General features: G+C 44.9%; 1 non-coding gene across 1 annotated transcript; it reads right to left on the bottom strand.

Moving 5' to 3' along the window:
* Positions 1-1,706: 1,706 nt before the first annotated feature.
* Positions 1,707-1,813, bottom strand: LOC125963714 (U6 spliceosomal RNA). Its single transcript, XR_007476104.1, has one exon. It is a non-coding gene; the product is annotated as a U6 spliceosomal RNA (small nuclear RNA).
* Positions 1,814-11,015: the final 9,202 nt, after the last annotated feature.

The raw sequence follows: 11,015 nt of genomic DNA on the forward strand, positions 1-11,015 counted from the left end.
ACGATGGGCACTGAAGCAGCCCTCCAGGGGTCGTTTGTCCCCTCTGCTCCACAACGGGGGGTCAGGTTGCCCAGGGCCTTCATCTTCCTTAGGGTCTGGGCACCCCACCCACCCATCCACACACACACACTCAAGCCCTGGTGTTGGCATGTGGACCCCACCTTCACCCCTGACTCTCCTGGCTTCTCCCCTTTTCCTGGCTTCACAGCTGCAATGCCAGGCTCAGGCTGGGCCTCGGTCTCCCTGCTTCCACTCCAAGACACCTTGTTGCCATGACTTTAAATGTCATCTCTGTGCTCTTGACTCTAGAGCATACAGCTGTTGTTTCCTCTGGGCTCTCCAGGTGGCATCTCAAACATAAGGCACCCAGCATGGCCCCAGTTCCTGCCCCAGGCTTTCTGGACTTGGGAAAGAACATCTCCATCAAAGGTGCTGCTCTGGTCCAAACTTGAGTTGTCCCTGTTTTTATTTTTAGTGTTCCAATAAAACTTTATTGGGGATGGGGATATATGTATATGTATAACTCATTCACTTTGTTGTAGAGCAGAAACTAACACACCATTATAAAGCAATTATACTCCAATAAAAATGTTAAAAAAAAGAACAGAAAACTTTATTGGGAGACTCCCCTGGTGGCGCAGGGGTTGAGAATCTGCCTACCAATGCAGGGGACACAGGTTCGGGCCTGGTCCGGGAAGATCCTATGTGCCGCGGAGCAGCTAAGCCCGTGCGTCACAACTGCTGAGCCTGTGCTCTTGAGCCCACGAGCCACAACTACAGAGCCCATGAGCCACAACTACTGAAGCCCACGTGCCTAGAGCCCGTGCTCCACGACAAGAGAAGCCACCACAATGAGAAGCCCGCGGACCGCAACGAAGAGTAGCCCCCGCTCGCCACAACTAGAGAAAAGCCTGTGTGCAGCAACAAAGACCCAATGCAGCCAAAAATAAATAAATAAATAAGTAAATAAATTTACTAAAAAAAAAAAAAACTTTATTGGAACTGGCCCAAGTGGTGGGTCAGATTTGGTCCATGGGTCACTGTTTTCCACTTTTGCATTAATCCACTGTCCAGTGGTGTGTTTTTAAAAAAATTTTATAGTGATTTTTATTTATTTATTTATTTATTTTTGCAGTACGCGGGCCTCTCACTGCTGTGGCCTCTCCCATTGCCAAGCACAAGCTCCGGACACGCAGGCTCAGCGGCCATGGCTCACGGGCCCAGCCGCTCCGCGGCATGTGGGATCTTCCTGGACCGGGGCACGAACCCGTGTCCCCTGCATCAGCAGGCGGACTCTCAACCACTGCGCCACCAGGGAAGCCCTGATTTTTATTTTTATACAATTTTATTTTATTTTTTAATAATTTATTTACTTTTGGCTGCGTTGGGTCTTCACTGCTGTGCAGGAGCCCTCTCCAGCTGCGGCGAGCGGGAGCCACTCATCGCCGCAGTGCATGGGCCTCTCACTGTGGTAGCTTCCCTTGTTGCGGAGCACGGACTCTAGGGGCGCGGGCCTCAGCAGCTGTGGTGCACAGGCCTAGCTGCTCCGCGGCATGTGGGATCCCCCTGGACCAGGGCTCGAACCCGTGTCCCCTGCATTGGCAGGTGGACTCCCAACCACTGCACCACCAGGGAAGTCCCTTTTATACAATTTTAAAGGTTACTTTCCATTTACAGTTATTACAAAATATTGGCTATATTCCCCCAAATATATGGAACACTTCACAAATTTGCGTGTCATCTTTGTGCAGAGGCCACGCTAATCTTCTCTCTATCGTTTCAGTTTTCACATATGTGCTGCCAGAGTGAGCACGAGTCGTCCCTGAGTCTTGTCTTTGCCTCACACCCCAAGCTTCAAAACATGCTCCCGGGATGACCACCTCTCACTTCCTCCCCAGCCACTGTCACGCTTCTGCGGGACCCTGACTGCACAGCCCTCAGCGGCTCTCCTGACCCCTCCTGTCTGCCTCTCTCCACACAGCAGAGCTTAAGTCGAACCAGCCAGCCCTCTGGGGGCTGACAGTCACATTTAGGGTTAAACCCAGGGTCCTTACCTGGCTCCACGGCCCCTCAGCCAGCATCTGACCTCCTGGGCATTGTTCAGACTCTCAGGCTTGTGCCTGCCTGGGGCCCTGGCACCTGCCTCTTTCTGCCTGGCATGCTTGCTCTCTGCTTAGGCTCTGCTCAGACATCAGCCCTTCAGAGAGACTGTCCCTTGCCACCCTGTTGGAAGCAGGACCATCTATCACTCTGCTCCCTGTTGTGCCTTACAGCCCTTGTCATCGCCCGACACTGGGGGAGGGTCGTCTGTTGCTGCTCCTCCCCACCAGACGGTGTGCTCCAGGAGGACAGGGGCTGAGTCCCCAGGGCCTAGAGAAGCTCCTGGCACACAGCAGGGACCCACACACGTGTCACGTAAACAGTTAAGTAAGAGAACGTTTAGACGTAGGTAACCATAAGCAAAAATACAATCAAGGCAGAATAGTGAAGAAGGCTGGCAGAGGAGCTGAGCTGCCAGACGGTGTCTGCAAATGACATTCAGTCACACACCCTGGAAAAGAAGCCACTGTTAGGATATCACCAGAAAAGCCCTGCCCGACATACAAACTTGGTTTCCTGGGACTTACGGTTAACCAGTGGGTTGTAAAGGAATGGCTTCCCAAGGTGAATTGTGGCTCAGACAGACAGAGGAGCACGTATGAAAGAGTCTACTTACCCCACAGGCAGGGGCCCAGGCAGGTGTTAGAACCCGCTCCAGGGAGAAGCCCAATGACAGACACACATATAGAGCAGGAACGGTGATGTGAATGTGCAAACAGATGCAAAACTGGGCTTTCTGGGTGGAGGGGCTGAACTGTGTCTCCCCCTATATTAACATGGTGAAGCCCTGACTCCTCAGCAGCTCAGAATGTGACCGGCTGTATTTGGAGACAGGACCTTGAAAGAGATGATTAGGTTAAAACTAAAAAAACAAAATGTGGCCATTAGGGTGGGTCCTAATCCAATCTGACCGGTGTTCTTTTAAGAAGAGGAAATGTGTTCACTCAAAGAGACAAAGAGATGTGTGTGCAGAGAGCCATCCACTTACCAGGGAGAGGCCTCAGAAGAAACCCACCCTGCTCAGCTTGGAACTTCCAGCCTCCAGAGCTGTGAGAAAATAAACTTCTGTTGTTTAAACCACACAGTCTGTGGTACTTTGTTGTAACAGCCTGAGCCGATTAACACAAACACTCCCCGGACAGGTTCATTTGCTTGTGTGTAGACAAGAATTACTTTTGCATTGTTGTCAGTTATCAAAATAACTAACTTCTGTCAATGAAAAACATTAATCAACAGTTAATCTAAGAAACAGATGGAAAATTTTATTTGAACCAACCTGAGGATTATAACCTGGGAGACAGTCTTTCATAAAGCTCTGAGGACTGTTCTGTCTGTTAGAGGTCAAAGCACACTTACGTAAGATATTTTGAGAAAAAGGGTTATACGTCAAAGGACATATTGACAGTTTACACAATTCAGATCTGCATGTTCAAAGTGAGTAGTGGGTCATCATGACCCCTTACAGGATTAAGAAGGAAGCTTGTCTCCTAAGAAGTTAAGAATGTGGTGGGTCATTTCAACCTTAACAAGATTAAGAAGGAATGTTATCTACTAAGGAGGTCTGGTTAATGCAAATGCACAATGCACACTACGGGGGAGGGAGGAAACCCAAACAGGCAGAGAAAATTTTTATATTTAAATTTTTCTTGTCTTGCCATAAAATATGAATTTTATTTCATCAATTTCCCCCTTTTGATCATTAATCTTTTGATAGAAAGCATTAGGTGGTCAAATATTTGGTCCCTCAATATCAGGGTGGCTGCTTACCTGCCCTGAGTCCATCATGTCCCTCAATGTTGGGTCTTAGTAAACCCAGTTCTTTCTTTCCCTTTAGGGGTTGCACTAGTAGGATATTTGGCAAGGACTAATGGTGAATTCCAATTTGTCCAATAGGACTTATGCCAATTTTACCTTGCATGTGCATGTTGATTAATTTATAGAGAACTATAGGTGTGAGCAATAGTTTCAAGTTGTTTAGATATCATCTTAATAGAAGTAGGTGATACACAGACCGAAAGGCAAGAAACTATCACTTTACTTTTTAAAAATATTTATTTATTTATTTATTTAGCCTGCTCTGGGTCTTAGTTGTGGCATGCAGACTTCTTAGTTGCAGCATGCAAATTCTCAGTTGTGGCATGCAAATTCTCAGTTGTGGCATGCATGCGGGATGTAGTTCCCCGACCAGGGATCAAACCCGGGCCCCTTGCATTGGGAGCCCTGAGTCTTAGCTACTGGACCACCAGGGAAGTCCCCAAAAACTATCACTTTCTATGTTATACAAACTGTAATCAAAATTGACAATAACAGTAACGATGTCATTAGTAAAGGTTTAAGCAAAGATCCTGCTAAACCATAGCATTTTCCTAGTATCTCCCCTAAATTGGGAAGAGGATTCTTCAGAGCTGAAGTTGGATTCTTCATATGTATCTTAAGATGAATTATGTTAGAAGACTCATCAGGTATAAAAACCCAATATTCAGTATGTGTCATAACACAAGTTCCCCCTTGGAGAGCAGTTAGAGAATATTTAGGGCTCTACGATTCTGCAGGACCGATTTTCTCATCATGAAGACTTCTGAATCAAGCAAGCTAATGGCTTGATTACTACCAGAGCTTGCTGAGTAAATTTTGTTAAAGCCTCTGTGGTTAATGTTATATTCTATTCCAAGTGAAGGAACAAATATTGCCACCAAGTGGTCATACCATTGGAAAATCGATCCAACCCGGGGTGCTCACATTACAGGCAGATTGGCAGGGACTGTCTCCAAAACTACCCACAGGTGACCTTGAGCCAAAGGGAGAAATACATTTGGTTCCTAAGCAAAAGTGTGAACAATTATCAAAGTTATTGGTATACAGGCCTCGTCTTGTATACCATCTTGGGTCAGGCGTCTACTTCAGATGTTTGTTGTCTCCTCATCCTGGTCTGGTAGTGCTGGTCTTAGTTGAAGTAGGGTGTCAGAAACAGAAGTTGCAGTCAGTTCAAGAGAGGAGGACTGTTAGGTCCCTTCCAACCTGGCTGTAAAGAGTCCTTTATCTGATGCCTTTTCCAGTATGCATAATCTCCTGATCGAAGTTCCTGGGGCATCTGATCTTCATCCAAAGACAGATTATTGCGATAAGATTCAGAAACAAACTTAGAATGTCCTTTTAATATAATCTAGTTAAACTTTACGGTAATGTAACATAGCAACAAGGAGCCATCTGGGAAGTGATTCTTAGGTGGTAAATACATAACAAAAGCAAAAACACCCTTAAAGACAGCAACACTAGAACTTAATGTTCACTGAAATGTAATATTTTTCTCTCTAAAGTTACCCTCATTTCTACCAATGATATAGCCAAATTAAGACTAATTAATTTGCAAAATAAGTCTGGTTTCAATAAACTTGGCCTGATTATTTCCATAAGTGTAATTGATCATACGGGTTCTTACAATATGGCTGTGCTGGAACTTTTTATAAAGAATCTCAAGTTGAACTTTTAAAAGACCTCTCTGGGCTTCCCTGGTGGCGCGGTGGTTGAAAGTCCGCCTGCCAATGCAGGGGACACGGGTTCGTGCCCCGGTCCGGGAAGATCCCACATGCCGCGGAGCGGCTGGGCCTATGAGCCATGGCCGCTGAGCCTGCGCGTCCGCAGCCTGTGCTCCGCAATGGGAGAGACCACAGCAGTGAGAGGCTCGCATACCGAAAAAAAAAATAAATAAATAAAAATAAAAGACCTCTCAAGGCCAGGAAAGCCATGCCAAGGTCTTGTTATCAGATTCTGCCTGTAATATCTACAGATTTGGGTGGATTCCTTTCTTCTAGAGGTCCCCCAAGTATCTTGAGATTCTTGCACCTGTCAGGAGGTGGCCTTCCTTGTTCACCTGGAAAGGCTGCTGGGAACTTAAGAGTTTCCAGTTTCTGGAGGGATCAGGTAGAAAGAAAAGATAAGTGTTTCAGTTCTAATTACAAAGGTATAATTTACCAAATTTAAGCCATAAGTAGCTTAAGGGGAAGGGTTTCCTTATATCTGGAAAACACAGATTAAAAACCAGCCAAAAAATTATAACCATACTCATCAGGTTGCTCAGTCTATGTGACTAATCCTTAATCTTCTTTTAACAGCTTTATGAAGTCACCAGGTTAAAGAATTCTTTAATTTCTTACCCAGCTCAGCAGTATGACCTGAAAGTGATCAGAAACCTGTACTTGTCCAAAAGTCCTTTATATGAATCTTCTTGAAGATGGAGCATTTTTGCAAAAGCATCTGAGTAAAACAATAACTATCTATAAATGGCAAAAGACTTTAAAAGGCATGGTTAAAGAGCTGATTACAATGCAATTGACAAACTTCGTTACTGTTGTGACATGCAACATTTTAAGATGTTAACTAGAATTATAATTGATAACATTTTATCAGGATATACCCGATTTTTAGGAGTTCCATATAATTTCCTTTTTAAAAATAAATTTATTTATTATTTATTTATGTTTTGGCTGTGTTGGGTCTTCATTGCTGCACGTGGGCTTTCTCTAGTTGCGGCTAGCGGGGGCTACTCTTCGTTGTGGTGTGCGGGCTTCTCATTGGGTTGGCTTGTCTTTGTATAGGAGCACAGGGTCTAGGTGTGTGGGCTTCAGTAGTTGTGGCACGTGGGCTCAGTAGCTGTGGCTCGCGGGCTCTAGAGCACAGGCTCAGTAGTTGTGGCACACGGGATTAGTTGCTCCGCGGCATGTGGGATCTTCCCAGACCAGGGCTCGAACCTGTGTCCCCTGCATTGGCAGGCAGATTCTTAACCCCTGCGCCACCAGGGACGTCCCTGTATAATTTCTAGACTATTTTAATAAAATTTACCCATACAATATACCTTAGAAGGTTTATCACTAATTTGATGATGCTTCCCTTGTAATTTAACAACCAAATAAGCCTAATTAGTTTAATATGCTTCTTTGATAAGAAGAGCAAACAATTCTCTTGAGGTGTTCTGGGGGCCTTCGGGAAACCTCAAAGTTAGTCAGAGGTCAGACAAACTTCAATTAGAATTTGATCTTTGTCAAAAATATCAAAAAGGCTTTAAAAACCCTTTGTCAAATAGGATCATAGGTCTCTGTGAAACAATACTTGTTGACTTAACCAAGTGACAATAAAAGATTTCAAAGGCACATACATAAAGTTACAATAGATTAATTAAAAGGTAAAGGAACCTTACAATCTGTTATCAAAAGCCGATTCATATTCTAAGAAAACTTTGTTCTCTTAACAAAGAGAAAATCATACTCAATTTTCGCGCCAGCCTTTTTTTTTCTTTTTCTCGCTGCACAGCTTGCGGGGTCTTAGTTCCCCAACCGAGGATTGAACCCGCGGCCCCAGCAGTGAGAGTGCCGAGTCCTAACCACTGAACTGCCAGGGAATTCCCACCAGCTTTTTTTTTTTTTTTTTTCGGTACGCGGGCCTCTCACTGCTGTGGTCTCTCCCGTTGCAGAGCACAGGCTCTGGACGCGCAGGCTCAGGGGCCATGGCTCACGGGCCCAGCCGCTCCGCAGCATGTGGGATCTTCCTGGACCGGAGCACGAACCCGTGTCCCCTGCATTGGCAGGCGGACTCTCAGCCACTGCGCCACCAGGGAAGCCCCCACCAGGTTATTTTTAATAACAAAATTCATTTACTCAAATTCAATCTAAATCTTAGTCCTGACCACCGTAGAATTCCTTTATTTTTTTTATTTTAAAAAATTAATTAATTATTTGGCTGCATCTGGTCTTAGTTGCGGCACACAGGATCTTTGTTGTGGCATGCAGGATCTTTTGTTGCGGTGCGCGGGTTCTTTGCTGCAGTGTGTGGGCTCTTCTCTAGTCGTGGTGCAGGGGATCCAGAGCGCACGGGCTTAGTTGCTCTGAGGCATGTGGGATCTTATTTCCCTGACCAGGGATCGAACCTGCGTCCCCTGCGTTGGAAGGTGGATTCTTAACCACTGGACCACCAAGGAAGTCCCTAGAATTCCCTTCTAAAGATCTTCCCCCGCCCCCGCAAACCTTCTACAACTTTCTATATCCATATTAATTTGTGCTTTATTTTCTATACTATTTAGAAATAGCCAGCTTTAGGACAAAATTACTTTCTTTTCCTTTACAAAAACACATTTCCATTTCTTTTACCTTCTTTTTCCTTGCATACAGTAGTGTTTTCCTTATTAATTTTTAATTATATATTTTAATTACAATTTTTAACCTTAGTTTTAAAACCTTAAAAAACCTTAGTGAAAACCAAGAAGTTAATTATGAACTATTTATCATACCAGCATTTCCTGATTGGCAAATTTAAGAACATAGTCTAGAAACTAATTTCTTTCCTCAGTGGGATACAAGACCTGTCCAATGAACAAAACATCTTTAGTTTTTCTCTAATAAGAAGACTAAAGTAAGGGCTTCCCTGGTGGCGCAAGTGTAAAGAATCCACCTGCCAATGCAGGGGACACGGGTTCGCTCCCTGCTCTGGGAAGATCCCACATGCCACGGAGCAGGGGACACGGGTTCACGCCCTGGTCTGGAAAGATCCCACATGCCATGGAGCAACTAAGCCCGTGCGTCACAACTACTGAGCCTGCGCTCTAGAGCCCACGAGCCACAACTACTGAAGCCCGTGCGCCTAGAGCCCGTGCTCCGCAACAAGAGAAGCCACTGCAATGAGAAGCCCACGCACCGCAATGAAGAGTAGCCCCTGCTCGCCACAACTAGAGAAAGCCCGCGTGCAGCAATGAAGACTTAATGCAGCCAAAAATAAAATAAATAAATTAAAAAAAAAAGACAAAAGTAGGTAAACTTAGACTCGTTTAGCAATGAATGTTTCAGTATCTTATTTGGAAATGATATGGATATTCAATGAATTCCCATCATTTAACTTAATTTAGCAGTTTCAAGTTACCAAAAACCTGGAGAAACTTTTTTTTTTTTTTTTTTTTTGCTGTACACGGGCCTCTCACTGTCGTGGCCTCTCCCGTTGCGGAGCACAGGCTCTGGACGCGCAGGCTCAGCGGCCATGGCTCACGGGCCTAGCCGCTCCGCGGCATGTGGGATCTTCCCAGACCGGGGTACGAACCCGTGTCCCCTGCATTGGCAGGCGGACTCTCAACCACTGCGCCACCAGGGAAGCCCGAGAAACTATTTTTAAGTAGACAGTCCTAAAACATACTTTTTCCTAAAGAATTCACCTAGAAACTCTTATTTACATTTAATTTACTTAAAAGTTTCATCATATCATGTTATTTTTCTTGCTGACAAATTTTGCAACAGGAATAAGATTTTTGTTTTTAAAAGAACTAAATTTTTAAAAAAAATTCATTTATTTTTGGCTGCGTTGGGTCTTTGTTTATAGAACTGCTTAATTCCCTTTAAGCCAGTTAAATAGAGCTCTTTTACTTGTTAAATTTGGCAACACCACACATCTACAACACACACATATATATAGATACAACACACAGACACAGAGACCCCGTAGTTCCCATTCCAAAATTTCAGCCATGAGTCAGGTACAAGAGTACAAAATCCATCAGTTACATACAACACAGGGAATATAGCCAATATTTTATAATAACTGTCAATGGAAAAGCAATCAGTCAATCTAAGAAAGAAACGGAAAATTTTATTTGAGCCAAATTTGAGGACTCTAACCTGGGAAGAGCATCTCAGAAAGCTCTGAGAACTGTTCTGCCCATTAGAAGTCAAGGCACAGTTCTACAATTTGTTGAGACAGAAGGCTGTACGTCAGATGACGTATTATTGACAGTTTACATAATCCAGATCTAAGCGTCATCCTGGTGAGTCATGTGACCCCTTACAAGATCAAGAAGGAATGTGACTATTTGGGGAGTTGTCGACGCTAGGAGAAAGTTCCTCTTCGCGGTTGAGCAGGTATTCCTGCTGATGGGGGAGGGGGAGGTCTGGTCGACGCCTAACGCAGACACACAACGCACGGTGCGGGAAGCGAGGAGGCCAAAGGGCAGAGAAGCGTTTTTATGTTCACATTTTTCTTGTCTCGCCATAAAATCTGAATTTTGTTTCACGTAACTATAAATAGAGCATAACTTTTAAAAATTGTGAATCGCTATATTGTACACCTATAACATATAATGTCTACATCAACTATACTGCAGTAAAAAAAATAATAATAAAAGGTAAAGTTACCCCCGCAAAAAATCTCATCAGTTACAAAAGGGGTTGGCTTCAAATTGGGTTTCTGGCGGATGGCACAGATCAAGGTCACCTGTTTGGATGGCTAAACCCGTTTTGCTAATATACAGGGAGAAGACATTTGTATCTGTCCTTGACAAGTCAAGTTCCAAATTACCTATCCCTCCCCTCCCTTTTGTTTTTTCTTAGGTTAAGAGTTACCGTCCTGAAATTTGCATTTTTAAAAGACGGCCGGGATTAAAGTTCCCAGAGAGGACCAGGTAGAACATTGACATCTGAAAGGCATAGGAGAAAAGCGAGTTCCTCCCAGGAAGATTTTGTTCCCTTGAGGCCAGAATTATTTTTACTCTTGTCTTGCCAGAAAATAAGAATTTTATTTCATCACTTCCATGGAATCAAAATCAAGTACGGGAAGGGCTCTCTCTGGAGAGGAATCAGTTTTCTGGCAAACCACGTCGTGGTCCCTGTCGTCCCCCCAGCCCGCCACCGCCGCCAGTCAGGGTACAGGGCCTTGGTGTGCCGGCACCCAGGGAGGGAAACACGGACTCAATGCATCTGAGATGAAGCCTGCGGCTTGTTCCTCCCGCTACCCTGCATCCCCCTTCCCTTCCCTCCGTAGGCTCTCCTGGGACTGAAGGTGGTGGGCTCTATCTAGCCCTGGAGGGGGTCCCCTCGGGCCCTTCTGGACGGTGTGAGTGGGCCGGCTGGGGTCTCTGCCTGCCCCCGCCATCCCAGGCACTGGAC

The sequence above is a fragment of the Orcinus orca genome, chromosome 2, assembly GCF_937001465.1.
Source record: "Orcinus orca chromosome 2, mOrcOrc1.1, whole genome shotgun sequence".
Classification (NCBI taxonomy): domain Eukaryota; kingdom Metazoa; phylum Chordata; class Mammalia; order Artiodactyla; family Delphinidae; genus Orcinus; species Orcinus orca.